Raw genomic sequence first — 18,117 nt, forward strand, 5'->3', positions numbered from 1 at the left:
CTTGGGAACTTTTGCACTTAAAATTTAAAGGTACATGTGACTATTACACAAACCTTCCCCCTTTTCCTCTAAAAGCTAACATGCGAATAGCCCCTGACTGAATTCTCCTTAGGAGCTGTATTTTTCTAAGTAAGAAAAATCATTTGAAGATAGCTTTTAAATATTTCTAACCAAGAGGACTGCAATATTCAATCAAGTTAATGTTATCAGTGTTGTGATTATTTGAATATCTTTGATGTCGAAGCTATGCCTTAGAATTTCAAAATTCATTTCACTTTGAAATATAAGTATACATGCTTTTTCCCGACTGTAATATAAAATATATATATATTAAAATTTTATCAAAAAATTGAACACAAAAAAGGAAAGTGCAAACTTTGCCAACCATTTTGATAAAAATTTAATTTGTTTTCAAATATCGTATTATCTATGAAATATATAAAATATAGCTAACTGTGAATGTGGTGTATATTGTACCATTTGTATGACAAAAGACTAAAGTTTTACTGCCATGGGTTTACATTAGCATGTGCATTTTTAAAAGGCAGAAGTAGGAATTTATAATGGAAAAATTTGGGCCAATTTAGAAAATGTAACTTTTGGCTTCAATCCTCCCTTTGTCTACTTGCTGTGCGACTTGTTTATTTCTTTATTTTTCCTTTTTAAACTGGGAATATGTTCCTTACCTAGTTCATTGAGCATAAAAAGGGTTATTTTGTGCTCGCTTCGGCAGCACATATACTAAAAAAAAAAAAAAGGGTTGTTTTAAACCAAATCTGTAAAAACCCATGAAACATAATTAGTTATTTAATGTAGTTTCCTTAGAAGTCATAAGCAACCTCACTCATTTAAGTTTTGTTATCGAGCATATGGCTATCTTTCTCTGCTTCATATTGCAAAACCCTTGAACTTTTCTTCTACCAGTGGAAAAACAGGAAAGGGAAAAGACAGATGAAAACATTTCACTTTTCAAATCCATCCCTTTAATTAATCATGTTTTAAACTACTCTGATTGAGGATTTTGAGGCAGGTGGCATTGAATTCAACTCTTAAAATCAAGTGTTTGATGTCTTATTTGTACCTTTTGCCTTTGAATGGTGTCAAGTGAAGAATGGAAGCAAAGAATGCAACAAAAAATAACTTATTCCTTACATGAGCATTCCCCGAAAGGAATTTTTTTACTATTAAGATTGTTATTATTATTTCACACTTTAGCATGGCGAGGAATCAGTATAGTGAGGAATCAGTATAGTGAGTATGATAATGAATGAATGAATAAGTTAATGAATGTCTCTATCTTTACTAGAAAAAAATATATCTATTCTTCCTATATCTAATTATTTGCCATGGAGTCACTCTTACCAAAAGTTTTTCTTGGACCCCAGATAGTTGATTTTCCCAGGATTTCTGAACTGATTTATTGTCATTTTATCAAATGTAGGACCTATAGTCATCTTTTAAATTGTTTGGTAAGTTGAGTAGTAACACATCTCTTCTACTTAATCTAGAGGTGAGATTTCCAGAAACATATTAAAGAAAAGAGGGAGAGGAATTAGAGAGCTTAAAAAATAAAAGGGTTGCCCTGGCCTTCCAAAAAAGTGATGTAAGAGGTAAGGAAGTTAAGAGACAAAACTGAACAAATGAGTTTGGGGAGAAAGCTAGCCTTTTACAGAGTAAAAGGAAACACAAAGATTGAAGTACTTTTGGCTAGCTTAATGAAGGGTTTTGAAATTGAGGGTCCTTAGAGGAAACCTGGAATTAGAACAAGTTAAAGAAGTAAAGAATGTTGGGAATGAATGGAGAGGGCTTGTTTGTCTAGAGCTGGTGCCTTAATAGAAAAAAGGCAGCCAGCAGCAATGGCCTCCGCTGATAAATTGGCATGTATAAGAATGGGAGCAGGAAAGCAGAGTGCTAATGACAGAGATTTTTTTTTTTTTTTTTTTAAGCAGCACATGAACTAATCCAAAGGAGTTACTTAAAATTACAGTTTGCTTTTTCCTCTCTCTCTTTCTCAGAATTGTTTAAAGAGAAGAGAGAAAGGAAAAGGAAAGGGGTAATTTATAGAATGTATCTTAGGAACTATTATTAGAAGAATAAAATGAGAACTACTGGCAAATGTAAGTGCATTAGAAATGCAGTAATTAAAAGTTTCCATAATAAAAAGTGAAAATCAGAGCTAGCAGTCTTCTATTAACCTGCTGTGACTTATAATTCACATTTCACTTTTTTCTCCTAGCACAAATTTCCTTGTTACCAGGTGTAATATCCACATGCGATTTTTTGTTGTTGTAACCCTATATATAGTTGTGTAGAGCTTAATTTGTGTTTATATGTGCCTTTAGTTCATCAGCTTTAATTTTAGGGCAGACTTTCTCTGTACTTTGTAAAGCACCCAGCATAGCTACTCTGTTAGCAATTATGTCTATTTTGGTAATATAGCAGTTATCAGTAAGTGATATGGAAAACAATGAAATGCATTACAACATTGATGGAAAGGAAAGGACAAGGAAAGATGTGTATTTATAAGACATGTATTTATAAAGTGTATTTATTCTGGGAAAACTGAGATGGTGCGTAAGCGTTGGGAAGTGGGAAATTAAGGACGCAACTAGGAAATAAAGTGGGAATAAGATGCAAGGAGTGTGATGAATCAGTTCTTAAGGAAATTAACCTAAGTTCCTGATAGATGTTTAAGCATTTTTTGAACACATGCAAGCACTTGTGTTTCTAAATCTTAAATTATGATATGCTCAAAATTTCATGAGAAATCAGTATCCATTAAAATACTGAGCATGTCAAACCTATGTAACTTTACTATACTAACCATTGTCACCCCAAGAAACTTTAATTAAAGAAAATAACAATAATAAAAATAACTTAAGATACTTAAAAAAAAATACTGAGCATGTTTTGGCAATGTTCTAAGCCCTACCTACATTATCCCATTTTAAATATTTATAAATTGTGTAGAATAGTAACAATATAACCTCAACTTTATGAATGAGAAACTGATAGATATGTGAAGCAGCTTGCCCAGTCACACAGGTAGTTAACTGACAGAGATTTCAAATACAGATTGAGTTTGGTTTTGAATAAGGTTGACTCCTGAGAGAGGCACTGGTAACCATTAGTGTCTCAGACATTTCCTTGTAATAAGCTGGGCACTTTGAGACATCATCTTTGAGAGGTGTTTGGTATACTACAACGTCTGTGTCCAGGAGAACCATAAAGATAAAATGTTACTGTTGTAGGTGAGATTTTTACAAAGAAACCAACAACAGCATTTAAGTACTTTATTGAAAAGGCAGCACATGCTGAGGAGCTTAGTGTTCTCTACTCCAGGGATGAAGATGCTCGCTGCCTACCCTGTTGTAGTATACCAAACACCTCTCAAAGATGATGTCTCAAAGTGCCCAGCTTATTACAAGGAAATGTCTGAGACACTGGTGGAAATAGAACAGAAGAACAAAACAGAACCATCAGATATCCCTATGTTGGTTTCTCTTTCTACTGCTGTATACACTTTATAAAATATCTCTGGTTCCAGGTCAAATTAAATCTCATTCAGTTATGTTTGGAGATTATGTTTGTGTGCTATTTGAGAAAGGATCATGTTTCATCAATTTTTAAATGTTATCCCCAATAATTCTGGCACCTCATTTGTTCCATCAACAGAGAAAATAATTTGAAAATAAACCAAAGTACACCCAGTACCTTAATCATTTATCATTGATAACAGAAAAAGCCAGGGATGGAGGGGAAGCATCTCAGAAGACAGTCAATATATGAAAGCCTTTTTCTTGATAACCAGAGGCATCGTTTCCTGGTAATCCTTGATTTGGGGGGAATGAAAGATAATGTGAGGCTAGAAAGAGAACACCTCACAGTACTAAGAACAAAAATAGTTTGACTTTCAGCAATATAAAATTTACCATGTGCATAAGCATATATCTCTCTTGATCTCTCTCTCTGAGAAGCAGAATCTGTGTATCCTCGGAAAAATCACTTGTTCTTTCTTAAGCATCAGCTTCCTCAATTGTAAGATGGGGAAAACAATAATTGTCCTGAGGCAAGTTACTCGACCTCTCTGTTCCTCGATTTTCTCATCTATAAGATGAGAGAAACAATAGTGTTAGATTGAAACATAATTTTGCTGATATCTAACTGTTTCTTACCTACAACAATGGCAATTTCATATGGTTCAACCTAATACAACATTGTTGAGAAGATTAAATGGATGAATACTCTTAAAACAACGATGACCTTTTATACACACCCAGTGTTAGTTGTGTGAATATATGATCTCAATTCATCTTCATAATAGCCTGTGACAGATAATAAGGTTCTGCCTTTGAATATAAATGTATGTGAAAAATTGTAGATAGTATTTATAGATTTATAAGGGGGAGAAATGTAGCTTTACAACTGTAATATAATACTTTGTCCCGTGGTTTCTAGACTCCCAGTGTTTGTATATTTTGTCAACCAACTTACAAGCTCTTTGAGCTATTTCTCTCTCCCATCCAAATTTACCGTCTACAGGGTGCTTGGCTAGTTTTGTAGCTGAGATTTTAATAATACTCATGTGACTTTGTTTACCTTATAAAACTGTTGTATCAATATTTTTTATAAAATGCCTTTGAAAATGAGCTAAAAAAATAACACGCATATTGTGTAAAGTATTCTCTACCATGGATAAAGGTACTATATAAAAGTCAAGGTATTATCATCGTTAAATAAACTTATTATTGGATTTTTTCCAGTAATTTAAAAGTATAATGATTATTTTGGCTACTCTTCTATCTGAAAATAAGCAAACTAATTTAAGCTAGTACTTAAAATATTATTTATTTTAAAAATAATGTAGAATGTACCAGGATATTTTCCATAAAATGATCTTTTTTAAAAATATGCAAAATCTAAATGATTAAGATGTAGTCATCTTTTGTGAACACTATCAAAAAAATAAAGATCAAAAGAGAAACATACTGTAGCTATTTCTCCCACCCTTCTTTTTCCTCAAATATAATCATCTGAAAAGATTCCTATAATTTTTGAAAGGATTGAAAGGAACAAGAATTTTAATATTGTATATTCAACTTATTCGACTGAAAAATATTTTTCCCCTTAATATAGTACACGTGTATATAGTGAGAAAAAAAACTTTATATGTAGAAACCCATGAGACTGGTAGATTTTTTTTATTTTATTCATTTTTTTTGTTTGGTAAATTTCAGGATTTTGTTTCTAAGTGGTAACTTTAGATACAGACTAACATCATCTTAAGTTTACCAAAGAGAAGACTGGAGATAGGAAAGTAGGAATGAAGTTACATAACAAGAACCAAGGTCTTGAACCAAGGTCAAGCTAGGTCTCAAAAACCCTTGTCCAATGTTATTTCTTTTTCATTTGGATGCTACTGACTTATGTATACTAATCTACCCTAAAATTTAACAACTTTAATAGTCTTACTTTTCTTTCTTTTTAGCTGATACTATCAATTCTCTAAATTTATAATGGTATCGTTGGAGTAGACAGATACCCATTCGGTTAAGGAATAAAATACCAAATTTTGCTTCAGAATGATAAAAGACTTTTGGACCATATCCACAATTTAAATTATTAAAATAGAGTTACCATCTGTGGGACTTAGTGAAACATTTATCTGGATAGTTGCTAATGAACATTAGAAAGATTTATAGATTTTTGTCTATCTCAGTCTTTTCGTTTTCCATTCATTCTTGTTCAAGGACACACAAGTCCTATCAGAATGATGTTTGAAGTAGAATTCAGGTACTACGAAAATATTTTAAAAATAAAGATAGCTTTAAAAATGATGATGATATTATAACTCACGTAGAAAAACTGAAGCAATATAAGAAAGTTTCTTTTTTAATTTAAATCTCCAAACTGCTTTCCCAACTAACCCTTTCTTCCCTTTCTACTATCCCCGATTTACCAACTCAGTATCTTTCCAGTCTTTACAAAATGATTTAGATAAATTTGATCCACACATACTAAAGAAAACCAGCAAACAAATATGAAAATAATATATATTTCTCATCCTAAGAGAGAGAATCTCACTGGACACATGACAAACTGATGACAAGAAAAAACTAACCATGTGTCTAAGACAGCTCATTTATTATCACCACCAGTCCTTCATACGCTATTTCCTCACCTTTCTTTATGTTCCTTATTAGCACTCATAATAATCTGGCATACTGCATATTGCCTATTTATTGTCTTTTTCTCCCTCACTAAATGGTAAGCTCCATGAGAACAGGAACTTTGATAGATTTTTATTTTCTTAAACAATGCCTGACATACACAGAGTATTCATAAATATTTGTTGAATAAATAAATCAACTGGGGATTGTTTGGGGACTATAATTTTATGGCTAACTGAATAAAACTATGTTTGTTGAAAGGGTTTCTAAAATGTCTGTAGTTAGCTTGACAATATTTCTATTGTAATTGATTTTCATGTTCTTTTTGAGGGTCATAATTCTGAATATCACTTCTTATCTAGTATAATCCATAAGTCATGGGAGTTACAGTAAAGTTCATACAGACTTTATGACTGACACTGTTTTGAATAAATCTTCAATTTAGATGTGATTTCTTATAATTGGCCAATTTCCCTGAAAAGCAAGTAACTGAAATATATTGATTAATTGAGAACTGCAGTTAATTGGGGTTTTTTCTAAAATTTATTATACAGAACAGAGTAGGCACTCAATAAATACTTGTCAAATATGTGAAGTCTAGTTAGTTAAAGTAGACTTACTATTTTGTTTTTAGTTTCTCAAAAAAAAAGAGAAATTTTCATTTAAATATGTAATAGGCAATAGCTTTAGAATCCACAAAGTGGACAAATAAGCTATTTTTAAAGTATCTCAAGTTCTTCTCCTTCTCTTCTTCTTTTTAATCTTCCTTTCCCCCTTCCTATTTATTCTCTTTCCTTCTCTTTCTTTCCTGAACAATTTAGTCCTAAACCTATTAGGTGGGGACAACTAAGGAGGCTTCCATAGAGGGTGTGGGAGGAGAAGACCTCAGAGGCCTAAAGAGCAGTGTTGAAGCTCAAAGAAGGTGAGAAGGACACCTGTGTGGGAGGTTGGAGTGTTTAGCAGCAGAAGGGTATTGGTTACACCCAGGGAGATTGATCAAATAAGTCAACGTATTAAGGATAATTAGGAGATACGGTTTTCATTGTTGGAGAAAGTAGTTACAAATATGTAATTGAATACTGTGGTATTGGTTTGGACATTAAAGATATCAGTTTAAACTCTTGGTGTGATATAGATATAGATATATATGGTATAATATAGATGATATAGATATAGAGAGATCTAGAGATAGACATATGATAATATTGGTACCATGTTTCCCCAGTACCTAGCCGGACAATCAGCTCTAATAAGACCTAGCCAGACAATCAGCTCTAATGCGCCTTTTGGAGCAAAAATTAATATGAGACCCAGTATTATACTATATTATATCATATCATATCATGTCATATCATATTATATAAGACCGGGTCTTATATAAATTTTTGCTCCAAAAGATGCATTAGAGCTGATTGTCCAGCTAGGTCTTATTTTTGGGGAAACACAGTATATTTGGAGAGAGAGAGAGACAGAGACAGAGACAGAGACAGAGACAGAGACAGAGACAGAGACAGATAGATGGATGTAGATAAATAGGTGACTTTTTTCATACATGTGTTTCCTTGGTTCCAGATCCTGAAAACAATGATATACCCAAAATAATGTGCACACTTGCCAAGATCCCAAATCTCGGTTTCTAAATATAATTTTCAACTAAAAGCACCAGAACTCCTTGGGAAAATAGCTGATTCTAGACAAAATGAGCCTAGAATATCTTATTGGGCCAAAAGTATGGAAATAAACCATGCCAGGCATATGTCAAAGAAAGAAAAAGTCAGATAAAAGGGGGAGCACCCTGGCCATATCTGAGACTATTTGAACATCAAGGTGAATAATAGAGCAGATTATAACCCATTGGATAAAGTTGATATTCAGTCCGTATTGACATAAATAAGTTGAAAGTTAATTTACTTCCCTAAAATATACTTACAAAAAAGGGATAAAAGAAAAATTTTACAATAATCACCTTATTCATGAGATTAATATTAACATCACAAGTAATGTCCCCACTGATATGATGCATTGAAATGAACACTACATCACTTTTGCTATTTTCCTGATAAGGATAGATAACCTGACTCTAATAATGAGAAAGCAGAAGATAAACCTAAAACAAGGAACATCTTGCAAAATAACTAATTTGTAATCTTTAAAAATGTTAAAACCATAAAATTCATGGGAAAACTGAGGAAATCTTCTAGACTGAAAGAGACTAAAGAGGCACAATGACTAAATTTAATACTTGATTTTGAACTGAATTATTTTGCTATGAAGGACATTATTGAGGCAAGTAGCAAAATGTGAATGGGGTCTGAAGACTATATGGTAATGATGCTTCCATTTTTTTAAATTTTATTTTAGTGGTTGTATTTCAGTTTTAAAGAAAATTTCCTTGTTTGTAGGAAAAATATGTTATTTGGCAATAGTGGGTCATGATATTAGAAAATTACTTTCAACTAATTCAGGAACAATGTTATTTGTAATGTAGTTACAATATTTTTGTGATGAAAAATTGTTTCAAATTAAGAAGATAATTTTAAAGTTTAAAATTCATCATCTTCCGTGAAATTTTGTCATAACCCTGAAATAGTATTCATGTTAATTTGTAGAAAATTCTTTTATATTTAATGATTTTTATACTACAATTTGAGGTATAGAATGTAGAAGAGTCTTCCCCTTTTAAAAATAAAGTGGAATAGACATGAAAAAGAAAAATTATACTTTGTGGAAGTTACAAAGAAAACAATTAAGACCTCTCAAACATTTGCTATTGATGGTTGTAGTGATGGTTTTCTGTTTTGTTTTGTATTAAAGGTTTTTATACGTACTTTATTAGGAAGGAACCAGATATCTACAATAAGTATTAAAATATCAATGAATATTATCTAAACAGAAAATAATGATACTCCCTTAGAGACAAAAAACAGTAGAGTTGGTATGCGGACAGGTAACATTTTATATGTATTTGCATTGACATGATACAACGATTATCAAATAGCACGCCAAATAATAGCTTACAATGTTCCCTGGCTGCATGAACTTGAAATGAATTCCAGCAAGAACAGGTCATGCAGGCCATGCATGAGGTGAATCCTAGGATGGTGCTGCAGGTATCATTGCATCTATTCAGTGTTATCGATGTCTGAGTGCGCAGCAGACACAGCCAAAATTAGAACAACAATGAATGTACTATCAAGATGGATTTGTTCAAAGGTATGGTGCTGTACTTGGGAAAATTGGATAATTTTCATTAAAAAAATATGACAGTGGAATTGGAGAAATTATGACATTGTAATATCAAGCTTGCCAATTTGGAATTTAAATATTAAAAATTTAGATTAGATTAAGCTCATATTAAGAATATGTAGTGGAATAAACTAAAATAGTTTACTTGTATTTGATCTCTAGTTTAGTTGGTCAATCAAGTAATCATTTTTATCATATCTCGCACTTAAAATATCTAGAAGATAATCATTTTTATTTCTATTGCTGGCAAGGGATCACAGAGGTTGACCATCTTTCTCTAAAGGCAAAGAAAGTTTAGACTATCTTTTGAATATTCCTTTCCCTGTTTTGGGGGACTCTATGTATTCTTTTAGGGAATTGAGTTGTGGTATGAAGGGTTTGGAGTATGACAGGAGATGTGAGGAATATGGGGGCCTGGAATTATCTGAGATTCACTGCCAAAAAAAATTTTGCCCCGGTATGGTAGAAGAAGATAAAAGGGGTCAAATATATGGTGATGGAAGGAGAACTGCTCTGGGTGGTGAACACACAATGCAATATATAGATATGATGTATTATAGAATTGTACACTTGAAACCTATATAATTTTACTAACCAATGATACCCCAATAAATTTAATAAAGATTTTTTGACTCTGGGTGGTGAACACACAATGGGATTTATAGATGATGCAATACAGAATTGTACACCTGAAATCTATGTAATTTTACTAACAATTGTCACCCCAATAAATTAAAAAAAAAAGAAAGATTTTTTTGCCCCATGTCTACATAGCTGCCAGCCCACAGGGAGTTCCCCCTGCTCAGGCATTGTGATGTGCTGATAGAAACCAATAAATAGCAAAAGGGCTTCATGGACTCTTTCTTAATGTATGAGAAAATTAACCTTTCACAAATATTATGATTTGAAGAAACTTAGAATTTTCATTTAGGGAAACACTCAGAGTTCCGTGTTAATAAGGACATGGAGGACAAGTAACACAGCGTTCAAAATATAGTTCTGCTCTACAGCTATGGAAGCTTAGACAAAGTATTTGATCTTTGTGCCTCATTTTCTTTATATGTAAAATAAGGGTAATAACACCCCCATCATAGGATTATTATGAGCGGTAAGTGAGACAACACATGTAAATTGCAATAAGTAGTGCTTGGGACATGGGACACACTAATTCCTAGCCATTATTATAGTTATGAGGAGATCCAGGAACAAAGAGAAAGATATCAGGCAAAAATAGAAGCTATACTAAGAAATCAGGGATTTCTAAGAACACATGTTGATTGATCCTTATCTGAATAAATATATTTATTGGTACGTATATAGATGACACCATATTAGGGCATGCAAGTACTAATTTTTTGTTTTCAATCTTTAAAAATGGAGATAATAGCAGTATTCCTCACAGCATTGTTATAAGGGTAATTATAAAACTTAAAAATTTTCCTGACACTTCTAATAAGCACTAATAAAAAACACTAGTTGTACAACTGTTGCTAATTATTATTATTATTTAACTTTATGATATAATAAGATCAGAGTGAGAGATACATGTGAAGGCATAATTACAATTCTATAGTAAGATAAGAACAGAAGAGCTAGCATTTGTAGTGTTTTTAAGAATGAATACAGTTTTTCCAGATGGAAAGGAGGGGAAGGACATTTCATGGATTCCCCATGTGTTTTACCTAAACTTGACTTCTTTTCAAAAAGTCCCTAGACCCACAATTATTCCACTGAGAAAGTGCTTTTGAATTGACCATGTCCACACAAACTAATCAACAAGTATTTGAGCACCAAATCTGTGAAATACGCAGATAAAATGGAAGACAGCCTCCCAGCTGGTTTTCCTATATCCACATTCTCTCTTCTTAAGCATACTTTTCATGAGGTCGACACACTAATCTTCCTAGATGCAATTTTCATCATTCGTAACTGCCAGAGAACATAAAGTCATTCTCAAATGTCTGCTGTATCATGCCCAAATGACTCTACCTAGCTTGAAGGATCCTCTACAGTCTTGCAATTCATAGTATCACACCAACACCAACATGACCTGGGAACTTGTTAGAAACAGACAATCTCACAACTCAATCCAGACCTCCTAGGGTGTGCAGTTTAACAAGATCCCAGGTATGCAAATTGAAGTTTGAGAAACATTGCTCTACAATATCCATTAATCTAAAACAAACAAAAGCACTAGCCCAGAACACAACCCGTGGTCCCATCAAGAAGAATTAAATCCTTTCATTTATATTTTTGCATCCCAATCAACCCTTTTGCTCATGTTCTTAACCCCACTACAAATTTCTTATTTCCTTCCCACCTACTAAGTCCCATCCATTGTTGAAGGTCCTGGGAAAAGTCCCATATCTTCCATCAAACTAAGACCATTTCAAGCCAGAGTAACCGTGCTGAATACTTCTTGCATTTAGGTCAAAACCATTTCATTCTTTTTATTATTCATGGAATGATCATTTTCTGAATGGTCATAATTGTTAACCAGGCCCTGTTGCCCTGGCCAGAATGCAAACAAAAATACAGACTTCCCCTGCCTTCACTAAGCTCACAATCACAGCAATAATGGTTTAGTAGATATCTTAAGTTTCACAGGCAAGAAGTACAAGTGGGAAGATGTAGGGATGCAGGACCATATTGCCTGAAACTACATCATTTGTGCTATTTTTGTTGTTAAAACTACTTAAATAAAGGGAGTAATTTTTTTGAACTATATTACACCTTTTCGTAGCATAAAATAGATTAAATATTTCAACTGATAGAGACAAACACAAGAGATACTATGCTTTCATCATTTCATGCCAATTTCACAATTCTGCAGATAATTGTTAAGATTTTTTAGAGGCCGACAATATGTCTTTCTTCATTCATTCAACAAATACCCGAATTTTAAAATAGCTCTTCTTTGTCCTTTTCTGACTCCCTAAGTTTAGACATGGTACGCACTAAGTAAATACTTGTTGATTGAAGACAGTCTTTGATCTCAAGTTGGGACTAGGTTTACACATATGGAACAACCATTGCACAAATGCAGCCCTTTCCTCCCACTGCTGTCATGACATAAGGAAACGTTCATGAATTTGCAATGACATTTTAGTTTACTAGTAGTGTCTTTTGGATCAAAATGTTCCTCCAGAGTGCCATGGAAGTTTCTGTTTCTCTGTAGCTAATGTTTGTGTTCACCAGAGATGGTTGGAGCCCAGCCAACCAAATGGAATTGGCTAGTAAAAGCTTTTGTGGGTGAGCATTTTGGAAACAAGATTCGAGACCATTTGCCAGCAAATCTCAGCAGGTGGAATTTAAGCAACATAAGTTAATGTAAAGGTCTGATGTGAAGAGGCCTGGAAGGGCAGGGGAGATAAAATGCCTAATGAAGTCTGTAACATCCCATATTCTTTGATAGTAAAACTAAAAGTTAGCTTTCCTCATTATTGCAAAACCACTTATCAGCTCTTTAGATAAAAACAGATGCTCTGGTAGACAGCCATTCTTCAAAAGATCTCATTCTCCAGACAGCACTGTAGTACATTAAGATTAAATATTACGCAAGACCTTTTGTGAGCCCCTGAGTTCCTTCAATGTGATTCAAGTTTCCTTGTGTGAGTGGAATCACACAAGGGAACTTCAAAACCAAACAAAGTAAAAAGATTATTTCTAACTAACATAAACTAGCACTTTACAGGATCTGGTGTTACACAGAAAGCACACATTATTCTGACTCAAGAATCAGCAATTTCCATATATATATATATATATTTATTTATGTATAATCTTCAAATTGGTTACTGCTTTTCTTTAATCTTACTCAGCAATCTTGCTGAAGGTGAGCATTCCCACATGATGTGCAATTTTGTCTTCAACTTGTCATTTCTCTGGGTACAGAAGAAAAGCTCTAGACCCTTAATTGAGCAATTAATATTTCTTAAGTGAATATAGAGTCTGAGGATAGTGCCAAGATCTTCTTTTCATCCAGAGAACAGGGCTAACACGAGCGGTGGTGTCTGCGTTGCCTGGCAGCACGCCAGCTTTAGGTAGAAGAGCCAAATCAAGATGGAAAGGGGGACTCATTCTTCACTTTTAGTCACTCGCTGGCATCTACAGAGGTTCTTGAAAGAATGCCAGTTAGGGCCAATTTACATGCCTCCTTGGAGGTTTTAGATGACTCTTCACCAAAAACTGTTCGGTTTTCTCATTTAGACTGTTTCTCCAGAGTAGGATTTGCAAACTTGCTGCTGAATATGCTGTTTGCAGATCATTGCTAGGTTTCCATACCAACATAAAGCAGTGGTACTTGAAAAATTCATTAAGAAGTGACTCATCTTAACTCCTAGGTCTAAATTTGTGGAGTGGTTCTACTACATTTTCTATAATGTCCCAGAATGTAAGCAACAGAAAATAGAGTTCATATGCAAACAGTTAATGGAATATGCCCAGACAAGGGACTTGTTTCTTCATACTTTGTGCCATTGTTTAAGCACTTCTAATTGTTTTATGCTTTTCTTTGGATAGAGGTAGGATCCACTTCTCTGGAACTTCTACCATTTGTCTTAGTTTTCTAAAACACTATGATTCCAACTGATAGAGACAAACACAAGAGATACTATGCTTGAGTATCTCCTTCCCATAAGAATACTCCTAAGGTTATATGGATTCCAAACATCGTCATTAATGAGAAGTTAACTTTTCATTAACTACCTTTCGAACATAGTCTGCTAATACTCAGCTCAATTAAAGTTAAAAAATACATAAAACCTGTATTTTAAATAACTTTTTTCTATGTTTGGTTAAATTTTGATTGAAGCTATACTTAGTCATCTGTAATACAAAAACTGCAGTCTAGAAATTGCTATTAAAACATCGGACTGGTATACCCAGCTATCAAAAGCATCTTTTAGGCTGCCTCCATTAATGAAAATTTTACTTTACACTACCAAATGGTGACTGAAAAATGCTGAAATACTACTGTCAGACACGGGTATAAAATTTCTCACCAGAGAGCTATATAGCTTCAGGATAAAATGTTTGCTACCTAAATACAAATTTTAGCAGCCGCTAAAATAGTTAGGAAGACCTTCGATCACGTTGCTTCTTAATTACAGTTTATAAAGAATTATATTACACAGTATCAAATTAAAATATAGTTACTCTGCAAAATTCCACACATTTATGAAAACATAATTTGCTAGCACTTTAAATCAGGCTTAAAGACAGTTTCAATATTCCTTATGTGCCCACAAGTTTCTCTAGTCTTTTGCAAAGCTAAAGCGATAATTTTTCCAACAATGTAGATGGTTACTACTCACCAAAGCTACATCAACAATTTAATACATCATTCTTTAACTTCTCATTAAAGTTGTATTACTGAAGCTTGACCAAATTTTCTTCATGCTTGGCCCTCAGTTTAAGTTTGATACTCTAGTTTTCCTCCTATATCAGGTTTTGCCCTGTCTTCAATTATCATCATTCTTTCTTTTACCCAATTTCAAGAAATAGAAAAAGCCTCTTTGATGTGCCAATCCAAAGTATGTTCAGATAAAATGTAAATAATTCAATAGGCTTGTTAACAGTTGATATTTGAATGTTGAAGGTTGTTTTCTTTACTCATCAGCTCTCCTGTTGAAGTTAGATGACCCATGGTAGTGACTTGGAGTGCATTTTGAATTGGTAAAAAACAAACAAACAAACAAACAAACAAAAACTTTCTGTTAGAGGAATGGTGACAGAAATAGCAAAAGGAAAAAAAATCAATGAAGTAGGAACATCCAAACGCATATTCTTATCAAGTCTAATACTTGTCCAATAGTTACAAGCCTCTCTGAAAATATTTATATGTGTGGGTGGAGGCAAGTTGCCCATTAAATTGTAAGAAGCATTATCAGATTCATCAGACTTGGTTGTAAATTTGACTATACATTTTGGCTCATAGAAAAATGAGGAGGAAATATCTGATTAAAGTGTGCATTGCTGCTGAGGCAACTGAATGTTGCCATAGCAATTGAGATGAAATGTGCAAGAAGTGAGATAATTAAATCTAACCCCTTTAATAGTTTTGAGTCAATGCACTGCCAATAATAAAAGTTATCTACAGTATTAAGATAAAAACATTCCTCATGGAAAGTCTTACTAATATTTTGTTGTACCCTTTCTAAATACATTGCTTTAGGTGTATAATTTAAATATTCTATTTTAATAATCAAATACAGTTTTGACCTTGGTCTGCAGTTGCCTAGAATTTCTGCTCGTTTATTGTATCATAGGAGCAGACATCTATAAAAAATATCCAATTTTTTTTCCCTCTACTTCTTATAAAAAAGCATACTAAAACCAAAGCTGTCATATTTGAGCTTGGAATTCAGTAATATCTAGAACGTACTGCCCTCTTCAGGAGCTGGTGCTTAAAAATACTTTGATAATATTTTTCAGCAGTTTAGAAATTATAAACATGAGTTGTAATAGTAAAAGTTTTATTAATAATTCTTTAGGAATAAAAACCACATACAATAAGTATTTCTAAGTTTAAATTTTTTCCATAAAAATCTTTCATTAAAAATCAATAAGTACAAATTATGAAGTAAATTATTATTTATGATTAAATATGAAAAAAAATAATTCCCTTAAAGAAATTGCAATCATGGGGAAAATTCCTAAATTGTTACAGAACTTCAAACTTCCATATTTACTATCCAAATGTTTCTTTAAGAGTAAAATGTCTGAAAATTAAGATATTTTCTATTTGAAAATCTGAGTAGGATACACTTAAAATCTTAGTTTTATTCTCCAGCAAAAAGTCAGTAAATTTGTGAACAATATTTGTCGCTTAAAATTTAATCTAGTTTTCATTTACAGAAGCATTATCTTTCTCAGAAATAATGATTTGAAATTACATTAATACATTACAATTTTTATTCAAAATCACTTGAAAATAATATCAAAGGATCAAAATGTCATCATCCAGAAATTCAAGCAAATCCCTTTTCTGCATATGTTACCTATGAAAATTTCCTTAGCCATCATCTAATTTTGGCAGAGGGAGATGAACTTAGGATTTTTTCTCTAAATTACGTTTATGGCACCTAAAAAAAAATAAAGGAAGAGAAAATGACCAATACATAACATGAATTATCAGAATATAAGCAAAGCACATTTTCTTATACCCTTACACATTCCTTTATATTAGAATTATTGAGCTTATTTTGTTCTAATTATTAAATGTGAAAGTAAATGTTAATTAAAAATCTTTTAAAAATTAGAAATTGAATAATAATAAATACCATTTGAAAATACAATTTTGTTCTAATTCTTACCATGTGATGCAATTAATGCCTTGTTTTGAATTAACAGAAAATAGTAAGAAAGTGAATGTTTCCTTATTATTATTTATTTAGTGTAGACTGGAAGCTTGGACTCCTAATTTTGTTTCTCAGCTTCTACATCAGATTTTAAGTATAAAATTCCAAACAGGAAATTTATTTACATATAAATGGATGTAAGTGTTCATTAATGTTGATTTTAGGAAAGTAGACTCAATTTTCCCTTTGAGTTTTAGGTACTGTATAGCTCTTCTATCTGCATCAATGTGAAATGCAACAGTGCTAAAAGGTAGAAGGGGAAAAATTCTATTCACAATATTCTCTCAGTCCTATCATATTTGTTTTGTGGAAAATAAAATGTTTTTTACCTTGACTTTGAAAGTATTTATCATAACAATTGCTTAATTCTAAGGTAGCTCTGTCCAAAAGCATGTAATACCCATTCAAGAGTTCTTACAACATTAATTTGTATTTTCTGCAATGGATTTTCTTCATTTTTTCTTCTGCTGCTGATGCATTACATTTGGCAGTTAGGATCCCTGTGGATGGAAGTATAATAAATAATATTCTCTTTGCTTTCTAGGGTATTTATGGCACAATGATAAATTTCATCTCTCACAGAATGGTAAGTAAAGAGTTCTTTCTATATTTGATAGTACTGAAAACAAATGAGAAATAGTGAATTGTTATAATAGAAATGGAGTATCATTTGTTAAATGTGTTGAATGATCTGATAATTACAAAGTAGTTTATACCCTTAAAATAAATGGATGTTACATTCAAATTCTGTAAGCATTTCCAACTTCTCACCAAATATGCTAGAGCTCCTTCAGAAGGAATGTAAGGTCTTGCTTTCTATAGTGGATTGCAGTTGAACATAGTGTATTCAACATTTTGTTTTCTAGGATGATTCATTTTAAAATACACAAAGATACACAGATACAGAAACAAATGCAGTTTACATTTTATGATCAGAAAGAAAGAGCATGTCTGTTATACATATTGAGAGTGAATGAGTAAGAATCCTTTAGAATTTTTAGTTACATAAAAACTGATTATAGGTAATTTATTTTTGACGAGGGCTTTTCAGTATCTGTGATTTTAAAAATATTTGTTTTCTAAGAACCTATATTATAACTTCTAGGCAAGCTAGCTAGTGTATGATTTTGTTTAAACACAGTTTTGTTATCTATATGATTTTATGACTTAAAAGTGTAATATTTAGTTTTAGCCTTTAATCATAACTTCTTTACAATTCGAATAAAAATTAATCTTATTGAATGGGAAAAGTCAATGTAAAATGATATTTCTCAGCAAATTATTACCGTCCTCTATGAAGTTTTTTATCCCCCCAGTGATTCTTGGGTATTTTATATAAA

The 18,117-nt window shown here is 32.5% G+C and overlaps 1 protein-coding gene across 1 annotated transcript in view; it reads left to right on the plus strand.

Annotated features, from left to right (window-relative positions):
- ADGRL2 (adhesion G protein-coupled receptor L2) overlaps positions 1 to 18,117 on the plus strand; it is a 599,014-nt gene that overhangs the window by 371,591 nt on the left and 209,306 nt on the right. The window contains exon 5 of the mRNA XM_019754311.3: positions 17,322 to 17,363. The gene's annotated coding sequence lies outside the window, so the exon portion shown is untranslated. The remainder of the gene's footprint in view (positions 1 to 17,321; positions 17,364 to 18,117) is intronic.

Source organism: Rhinolophus sinicus, chromosome 14, assembly GCF_057876585.1.
Source record: "Rhinolophus sinicus isolate RSI-liver-muscle chromosome 14, RSI-T2T, whole genome shotgun sequence".
NCBI lineage: Eukaryota > Metazoa > Chordata > Mammalia > Chiroptera > Rhinolophidae > Rhinolophus > Rhinolophus sinicus.